The sequence below is a fragment of the Dendropsophus ebraccatus genome, chromosome 5 (assembly GCF_027789765.1).
Source record: "Dendropsophus ebraccatus isolate aDenEbr1 chromosome 5, aDenEbr1.pat, whole genome shotgun sequence".
In the NCBI taxonomy this organism is placed as follows: domain Eukaryota; kingdom Metazoa; phylum Chordata; class Amphibia; order Anura; family Hylidae; genus Dendropsophus; species Dendropsophus ebraccatus.
The window spans coordinates 105,491,491-105,501,571 of NC_091458.1; the positions used below are offsets into that span (position 1 = coordinate 105,491,491).

Consider the following 10,081-nt stretch of genomic DNA (forward strand, 5'->3'; position numbering starts at 1 on the left):
ACTTACCGCAATCGGAGGTCTTGAACTCTATAGAAAAATGCTTTTGTCTCATCTTGCTGGCTAGGATCGGGCACCATCTTGGGTCAGTGACGTGTCGGCTTGGTGGCCCTGGTCCTAGCGTTGGGGCATGTAAGAGACTAGGAGGCGCCTTTTTCCTCCTACACTTCCCATCTCTTGCCAGACTTGGTAACTGAGAAGATTGTGATGGCCCTTTGCTCTGTATCTGCTGTTACCAAGTCTCGCAAGAGATGGGAAGTGGGGGAGGAAAAAGGCGGCCTTCTAGTCTCTTACATGCCCCAACGCTAGGACCAGGGCCACCAAGCAGACACGTCACTGACCCAAGATGGTGTCCGATCCTAGCCAGCAAGACGTGACAAAAGCATTTTTCTATAGCGTTCAAGACTGCGGATAATGAGTGCAGATAATATAGCACTATGCGTCTTGAAGCAGTATAGGCAGTATATTTAGATGTCATATAACTTTTGTGGGGCAATACAATAGTTAAATATCAATTATGATAGGAGTACCCCTTTAACTTTTTCAATATGTATGAAGTTTAGACTGGTCAGGGTCTAAACCCCCTCTAATCCTTAGCTATAGCCAAGTAAAATGCACAGTAGCATGGTTCCCTCCCCAGCTCAGGGCACAGTCCAGCTGATCACAGGAAATAAGCTCCATAGACTGTAATGGAGCCTGTCTCCCATAATCAGTTGCACTGTAAAGCCCCTATCACACAGGGTGACTGTGAGAAGCAAACGAGCACTGTCAGCACTCGCTTGCTCCTCTTTTTCTGCTCACAGCCGCTATTACACAGGGGAGGCCGCGAGGAGGTGCAGTGGGGCTGCCCGGGTGATCACTAGATCGTCTGGGCAGCCCATAGAGGATGGTGGCGGTCCTATTCCACGGTGTGACAGCAGCAGATCGCTGCTATCTTTGTCATTTGTATTTCAACATGTTGAAAGACAAACACCAACAACGATCAGCCGACATTGTTCATTTCGGCTGATCATTGCCTTCTATTGCACGGGACGATTATTGGCCATAACACAATATATCAATATATATCTATATATATATCTATATATATATATATATATATATATATATATATATATATATATTCGTTAGCGATGTCTAAGCAGTCCTTGCCCCAGTGTAAAATAATAAACCTTAGCACACCTGTCTACGCTTCTTCTGTCCGCAGCCGCCACTGGAGCTTCTCTCTGAAATAACAGCTGCTGAGCCAATCATTGGCCGAGACTGGACCACTCTGGTCAGTGATTGGCTGAGCAGCCTTTCACCTCAGAGACCGTCTGAGAAGTTCCAGCGGCAGCGGCTGCTGGGAGGAGGCAGAAGATAGAAGGACACCAGGCAGAAGATAGAAGGACACCGGGAACGCGGACAGGTGTGCATAAGGTTTATTTAGATTTTTTGCGCATTCATCAGCTGGCTGATATTTTCATTTATTCCAGCCTAAAAATCATTGTCAGCAGGGCGTGCATCACTAGGTGTAACCTGACGGCCGATGATTTTTAAACTGGAATAAATGAACGTTTCATCAGCTGATTGTTGGTGATAATCTGCCAAATCAGCCTGATTCGGCAGATTATCACTCCGTGTAAATTTAGCATAAGGGTCCATTTACACAGAAAGATTATCTGACAGATTATCTGCCAAAGATCAGAAGCCAAAACCAGGAATGGAATTGAAAAGAGGAGAAATCTCGGGCTTTCCTTTATGACCTGATCTCTGTTTATTGTCTGTTTCTGGCTTTGGCTTCAAATCTTTGGCAGATAATTTAGATAATCTTTCTGTGGAAATGGACCCTAAGGGCCCTTTTATCTGCCAAAGATTTGAAGCCAAAACCAGAAACGGACTATAAACAGAGATCAGGTCATAAAGGAAAGCCTGAGATTTCTCCTCTTTTCAAATCCAGTCCTGGCTTTGGCTTCAAATCTTTGGCAGATAATCTGTCAAATAAGCTTTCTGTGTAAAAGGGCCCCAAGGGTATGTTCCCACTGAGTAAATCAGGTGGAATTCAATCCTGCCTGCCTCAGTGTGCCATAGCCTGTCACACTTTACACAGATATACAGTACACACTTATGCACATTACTTATGGCGCGTTTACACGTAACGATTATCGTACAAATTTGCGCGATAACGATCAAATTCGAACGATAATCGTACGTGTAAACACAGCGAATGATCATATGACGAACGATACATCGCGCATTTTGATCTTTCAACATGTTATCAAATGGTCGTTCGCAAAAAATTCGCAAATCGTTCCGTGTGAACAGTCGTTCGCCGATTTAACCAATGTGTGAGATAGGCTTAAAGTGACACTGTCACCTCCTTTGTGCATTTTGACATCTCTACACAGGTGTAAAGGGTAAATTTAGCGTTTTCATACCCTATTTTATATCAGAAGTCATGGTGCTTGTTCAAGTAGAAAGTAATCTTTTATCAACTGCAGATTGAGTTAAGTGGCATTAGCGCCACTTAGCCCCGCCCACAACGCCACAGTTGGCCCCGCCCCCTCTCCGGCTATTGGAACAGGCTGGCCGAAAGGCCAACTGTACCGTTGTGGGCGGGGCTAAGTGGCGATAATGCCGTGAGGTCACGCCCACTTAATACAATCTGCAGTTGATAAAAGGACACTTTTTACTTGAACAAGCACCATGACGTATGATATGAAATAAGGTATGGAAAACGCTAAATTTACCCTTTACACCTGTGTAGAGATGTCAGAATGCACAAAAGGGGTGACAGTGTCACTTTAAACGTTCGCAAAACGATCGCACAACGAATTTTCCGTACGATATATCGTACCGTCTAAACGCTGCTCGTTATGAAAAAAAAAACGTTACTCCGACATCGTTAATTGTATGATCGGGCCAATTATCGTTACGTGTAAACGCAGCATTACTTACATCCATACTAACACACACACAGGTGCACTTTTACATACTGTATATCATACACAGACATACAGTATACATTACATGCAGTCACACTTTACACAGATATACACACTTGTGCACATTACTTACTTAACTCCATGTTAACACACACACACATATTACATGGACACACACACATATTACATGGACACGCATACATACATGGACACACACACACACACACACACACACATATATATTACATGGACACACACACACACCTCTGTATGCAGGGAGGCTCCATGTGGTGCAGTTCTCAGCTTCTCTTCAGGTTCTCACAGCAGCTCTGGGCCCCTCCCCTTCCTCTGTCCCAAAATGAGGAGAGGAGATGAAAGCACGGAAGGTAGTGAGGGGGCGGGGCTCGGGGATAATGCAGAGGGGGCCCTGCCTGTGTGTAACACCCTCCTGCCTGTGTATTGTAGACAGGCAGGAGGGAACTGTGGGCTGTACAGCTGTCAGGTAAGCCGGGCCCCTCTGGTCATAGTCTGGGCCCAGGCCCCTGACAATTGTACCACCAATACTGCCCTGATGGCGGCCCTGCCCGCCCCCACGGTGTCACTCAGCCCACCCTATTAATAATCAATGGAGTGGGCGGGCCGGATGATGCTGTGGGGATGGGGCAGTGCTCCTAACAGTTTCCGGCCTAAGGGCCCTATTCCACAGTAATGATAATCAGCCGGATCGGCCCCATTTGGCCCGATTCGGACGATTATCGTTCGGTGAAATAGAGAGAACGATCAGCCGATGATTTGACAAGCAGCAGCATCATACATTACCTGCAGGTCTTCTCCTCCGCGCTGTCTTCCTCCCCGTCTCCCACGCGCTCTATCTTCTGAATGGCCGGTCAGCTGACGGAGCGCTCAGCCAATCACAGGCCGGGACAGTCTGTTAGCTGACCGGCCATTCTGAAGATAGAATGCGCGGGACCCGGGGATGAAGACAGCGCGGAGAAGAAGCCTGGACAGGTAATGTATGATGCTGCAAGGACATCGGTATCGATGTCCTTGCAGCCCTCGCTCAACGATCATCGGGCCGTGGAATAGGCCCAGTAAACAAGCAGATCGCCGCTCGTTTACATCGTTGATCGGGCCCTCCTCGGCCCGTGGAATAGGACCCTAAGATTACACTAACTAACAGCATCGGACCGGCGCCGAGGAGGAATACCTACCCCCTCATCGTCCCTGGCCCTACAGGGGCTATTAGCAGGTTAGATTTGTCTAACCTGTGGGTGGTTCCCCTTTAATGGAGGAAAATGAAAAGATAATTTAAAATAACTTGTCTATGGAAAAACACTTGATGATGAGAATAGATACTATACTTTATGTTATACACTGTATATGTGTTTGTGGCACTTTTTTCTTTTATAAATAACTTTATATTTTTATTTGTTTCACTACAATAATAATAATAATAATAATAATAATAATAATATTTCCTCTGCGCCGATCCCATGCTGTTAGTCGGTGTAATCTTAGGCCGGGAACTGTTAGGAGCACTGCCCCGTCCCCACAGAATCATCCAGCCCGCCCACTCCATTGTTTATCAATCGGATGGGCTGGGTGACGCTGTGGGGGTGGGGCAGTGCTCCAGGCCAAAGATTATACCAACTAACAGCATGGGACCAGGAGGAAGGTAAGATAACCTAAGGTCACCTAAAATAAAACCTGCACTATTTCAAGTACTGTTATACAGTGGATTTCTTTTTTTTTTTTGCTATGGAAAAACACTTGATAAAATCTGGAAATCCATTTAAAATGATCCCTTGATACCTAATTTATTTACTGTATTCATGAGAAAATAACATTGAAGAATCAGGGCCGGTCTTCGGGGAGTGCAACCGCACATGAGGCACATCACCCCTCCCCCCCTTTAAAAAAAAGGAGTCTTGCTTATAGCTAGACAGGATGCCATGATTGACAACACAAGAAGCCATTGGCGCCTCGCATTGTCAATCACTCTTGTGACTGCAAGCATCCTTATGTCTGCAGTAACAAGAGGCCACTCTGCTCCGGCACAATATGCTGACCTTATGTGCATTGGAGCAGAGAGGCAAAGAGCAGGATGAAGAGGCCAGAAGAGTCAGGAGTCAGCAAAAAAACAGGTGAGTACGAGTGATTTTTTTTTGTTCCATTTTCCCCACAAAATGGTGGCTGCATGAGGGTGGGGGGAGAAACTAAATGGTGGGCAAATAAATGGGGACTTGGAGGGCTGACACTAAACAGCTTCATGAGGGGGTGCTGAATAACTGAATAAATGGGAAAAGGGGGACAAATACTAAATGGTGTCTGTGGGGGGACTGATTAAATGGGGACTGATTAATTAGGAGCTGCCGGAGGGGGCTGATATTAAATGGTGACTACAGGGAAAATGGATACTATATAGGGGTCACAGGAGGGGGATGGGAGATTGATACTCTATGGGGGCTGCAGGGGGAGACTAATAAAACATGGACATTTCAGGGGGTTCTCAAACTATATAGGGGCTGCATGGGGAAGGACTGATTCTATACTGGGGCTGCAGGGGAGGGACTGATACTATATGTGGCCTGCAGAGAAGGTGGGTCCAATAATACATGAATAAATGGGGTCAGGAGGGGGAACTGCAACAGGGGAAAATATACAGTATGGGATTGCCTGGAGGGACTAATACCATATTTGGGGGCTGCACAGGGTGGAAAGGCTGTATGGGGAATGCAGAGAGGGGCTTAGTACTATATGGGGGTACAGAGCATACCTATTATGTGTGTGTGGGGAAGGACAGGGGATCTATATGGGAACTATTTTTAGGCACAGGGGAACTATATGGAGGCACAGAGAGGCCTAACTACTAAATAGAAGCACAGGGGACCTAACTATTATATGTGAAGGAGCAAGCAGCCTAAACAATTTCTTTGGCAGTTTCTGGAGAGAGGATTCATGGGCAAGAGAATACTTCAAGATGGCCCATGCTGAATGGAGAGAAAAAAGAAAAGTAAACAACTCTGACCGGAGAAGACAGAAGACAGGCAATATGTGATCACTGTATGGTGGTAATATTTATCAGCAACAATATTACAACATAATTATGTATGCATTGGGGAACTACTTTTGAAGGTCCACCTTTTGAGACCCTCACCAGTTACAGATTGGGGTACCTGGGGCCCATCAGAGGAAATATTCCTGGGGGCCCACCAATAAAGAACCAGTGAGAAGCAACATGCAGTTCTATCCTGGATATTTATCTTTATCTGTGACAACTCCCTTGTGAATAACATGTTTTCAGTCGGACTACAAGTCCCAAGTTCTCAGGGTATGCTGTGAGCTGTAGTTACTAAGAGAACAAACTTAAAAAAAAAAAGGCAATAACATAGAAAGGGGAAGTGATAGATATGTAGCTGCTCCTGGTGGATGCAATCTGTGGGTCACAACCATCAGACCTGAAGATCCAGCAATAATCCTCTCTACAGCACCAGTTAGATCATCTGTTCATATATACTACAAATCCCAGCATATCCTGAGGGCTGCAGGCTGTCAGTAAATGCTGGGAGTTGTAGTGTTTGTAGCTGTTGTAGTAGGAGGGTCCTAGGTATGTTGTACACTGGATGCTCTAGAAGATCTGAATACATAGATCTGTTAAGGTTCTCTAGAATTGAATCCAGAGAGGACCCAAACAGACATTCTTTTTCACAGTGGACCGTGTAACTTTGATGTAGAAGTAACAGCCCCATTAAAATATTTTAGCCATAAGGTCCTAAAGACAGAGGTGAAGAGAGCTGCAGATCTGGCTCATGAGTCTGAGGGAATCTGCAAATGCTTTGGAGAGAAAACAGACTGCATTACTGATAGTAAGAAAGGCAGGGGCGTAGCTAGGATTCACGGGGCGCCATAGCAAAAATTTTAAGTGGCCCCCCTCCCCTACGCACAACACAAAGCACTGCGCATTTATATATATATGCTTTACTGCTGGTAACCCCTGACGTCTGCATGGAGCTCTGCACATTTTCCTTTCCTACTGGATTGCCAGCTGGAGAACAGAGGTCAGAGGTTATCAGTGCAGTTAAGCAGAGATCTCTGTGTTGTAGCATGTAAGTAAACATCGGGTCACTTACACACTGCTGTACATAAGGGGTTAAGCAGGACACATGCTCTTACCTTCTCCCTCCCCCCCCCCCCCCCCCCCCACCTGCACAGGCCCCATAGCAACCACCTACCCTGCCTCTATGGTAGCTACACCACTGAGGAAAGGAATCAAGAATCTGATCTGAGGTAGCTGCTATGAGGGCCTTTAATGTAGCAGTAGCGGCTTCCCAGTCCTTTTTTAGGTAAACCTTAGCCCTCTTGTCTATCGAATTCTTAAGGGATCCAGAGTCCCTAAAGGGCAGGGCTGATTTTCTGGAAATTCTGGGTTGGACAGTTCTTTCTGAATAAGTTGTTTAATGTTCTGGTGAATTAGGAACACTCTTTTCTTTATAGGAGCAAGTCCCTAAAACATTTTGAGGCACATCCACCACGTGCACAATTTATTTTGCGCTTGCGCATTTTTTCCCGTGCTGCACAAGAACTCACAGACCTTACTCAAAATTTATCATTAGGTGTACAGGTCTTGATGAATCTTGTGCAATTTTTTGGTTAAAAAATAAATAAACTACACCAGTATAGGGGTGATACACTGCACAATTTTTTGTGCAAAAACTAAAAGCATCGCACATGATAAATCTGGCCACTAAAGCAGCTAACATGAAACCACGCCTCCCTCACGTGAAAACAAAATTTTAAAAGACACAATTTCACACCAGCTTCATATAAACCTGATAAAAATTGCTCTTCCAAATCTCTATTCACTTTTTCTTTAAATTTCCCTCATACTTTAATTATTATTGCTGTATTTTATTCCAAGTTGTCACACCTAACAGATTCAGTACCAACAACTGGAAAAACTTTGTATAGTCCCCTTTGTTTTCCCCCATCAGATAATGGAAACATTTTAGATGTTTCCATTTCAACAAAAAAAACAACCTGGGCAGCTAGAAAAAAATTTCTAATGTCTGGAGTCGCTAAGCCAAATGGTAAACATAAATTATCTATTTTCATCCAGATGCTACCTCTCCCCTAGATCAATGCGCTAAAAACTGCTAGGATTTTTTTTAAACAATCTCTCCTTAAACCAAAGGTGTACTTTATACATTAATTGTTCTTTGACTGCACTAACAAGGTCACACTGAATATGAACACAACAAAATAGCCTGGGAATTGGCAAATACATGTAACTATTTACCACTAGATGGCATCTCAACATTGAATTTGACAAAGGTTATAGCTAGAGATGAGCGAACCTCGAGCATGTTCGAGTCGATCCGAACCCGAACTTTCGGCATTTGATTAGCGGTGGCTTCTGAACTTGGATAAAGCCCTAAGGCTATGTGGAAATCATGGATATAGTCATTGACTGTATCCATGTTTTCCAGACAACCTTAGAGCTTTATCCAAGTTCAGCAGCCACCCCTAATCAAATGCCGAATGGACTCGAACCCGAACCCGGTTTGCTCATCTCTAGTCTTTGATGCAATAGAAAAAAAAAGAACTTATTATTTGGTACCAAATCCTTTCTTTGCAATTAGGTCAGACATTTCCTGTAGTTCCTGACTGCACCCTGCGGCAGGGATTTTGCCCCCCTCCATCATATAGATCTCCAGATCTTTCAGGTTTTGGGGCTGTTAGGCAACATCCAGTTTCGGCTCCCTCCAAAGAATTTCTATTGGGTTCAGATCTGGAGACTGGCTAGGACACTCCAGGACCTTAAAATGCTACATACAGAGCCACTCCTTAGTTGCCCTGGCTGTGTGTTTCAGGTCATTGTCATGCTAGAAGACCCAGCCGTGACCCATCTTTAATGTTGTTACAGAAAAAAGGAGGTTGTTGGCCAAACTCTCTTAATACATGGCCCATCCACCCTCCCTTTAATACGGTGTAGTTGTACTGTCCCTTTTGCAGAAAAGAACTGCCAAAGTATGATGTTTCCACCCCCATGTTTCACGGTTGGGACTGTGTTCTTGGGGTTGTACTCCTCATTTTTACTCCCAACAAGATACCAAAAAGTTCTTTTTTGGCCTTATCTGACCCAAAGCCAGCTTTCCCATTGAACAGGATAGGCGGCTGCCGGGGGGGCTCTGCACTCTGAACTGACTGTAAAACACTGACTATGACTGACAAAGGAGTGATAAATAGAGATGAGCGAACCTCGAGCATGCTCGAGTCCATCCGAACCCGAACTTTCGGCATTTGATTAGCGGTGGCTGCTGAAGTTGGATAAAGCCCTAAGGCTATGTGGAAAACATGGATATAGTCATTGGCTGTATCCATGTTTTCCAGACAACCTTAGAGCTTTATCCAAGTTCAGCAGCCACAGCTAATCAAATGCCGATCGTTCAGGTTCGGATGGGCTCAAACCCAAACCCGTATCGCTCATCTCTATCAAAGACTTAATTTATGCAACAAAATGCTAAAAAATTATTTAAAAATCAAACAATGATTTTCTGTATTTTTTTAAAATAGATTTTATGCCTCACAGTTGAAGTGTAACTACGATAAAAGTTACAGACCTTTGCATTCTTTGTAGATGGGAGAAATTGCTAAATTAGCGCTTCTCAGACTCTTGGCTAAGATCAAGTGTAGTATCTGTTCTTAACAGTTTAATATCTGATACGTCCCCTATCTGGGTACCATATATTAAAAGGGTTATCCAGCTGTTATGGTCAGTATGGCAAAGGCAGTCTGACAAGAGATGGACAGTGGGCCCTAAGCTGACCCCACCCACTGTCCCTGCCTACTTGCCATGGACGCCCCTAAACGGCCTGGACAACCACAGAGTCGGTCCCTACACTAGGTGCGACACACAAAGCATGGACAGACGAACAAACACAATAAAGAGGTGTCAGACAAACCAGGTCAGCAACAGTTGGGTGGCGTAGTACAAAAACAGCAAACAGGAGAATAGTCGAGGTCAGATGCAGAAGGTCCAGAATACAGAGATCAGAGTAACTAAACAGGGAGCTGAGCAGGCGAATAAACTCTAAGGGTAAATTCACACAAGCGTCTGGCATAAAAAAAAAACGCAGCTAATCCGCAATACACGTATTAAT

General features: G+C 44.7%; 1 pseudogene; it reads left to right on the forward strand.

Annotated features, from left to right (window-relative positions):
• The first annotated feature begins 9,578 nt into the window (after positions 1-9,578).
• Positions 9,579-9,690, forward strand: LOC138794295 (U2 spliceosomal RNA; annotated as a pseudogene).
• The last annotated feature ends 391 nt before the right edge of the window (positions 9,691-10,081 follow it).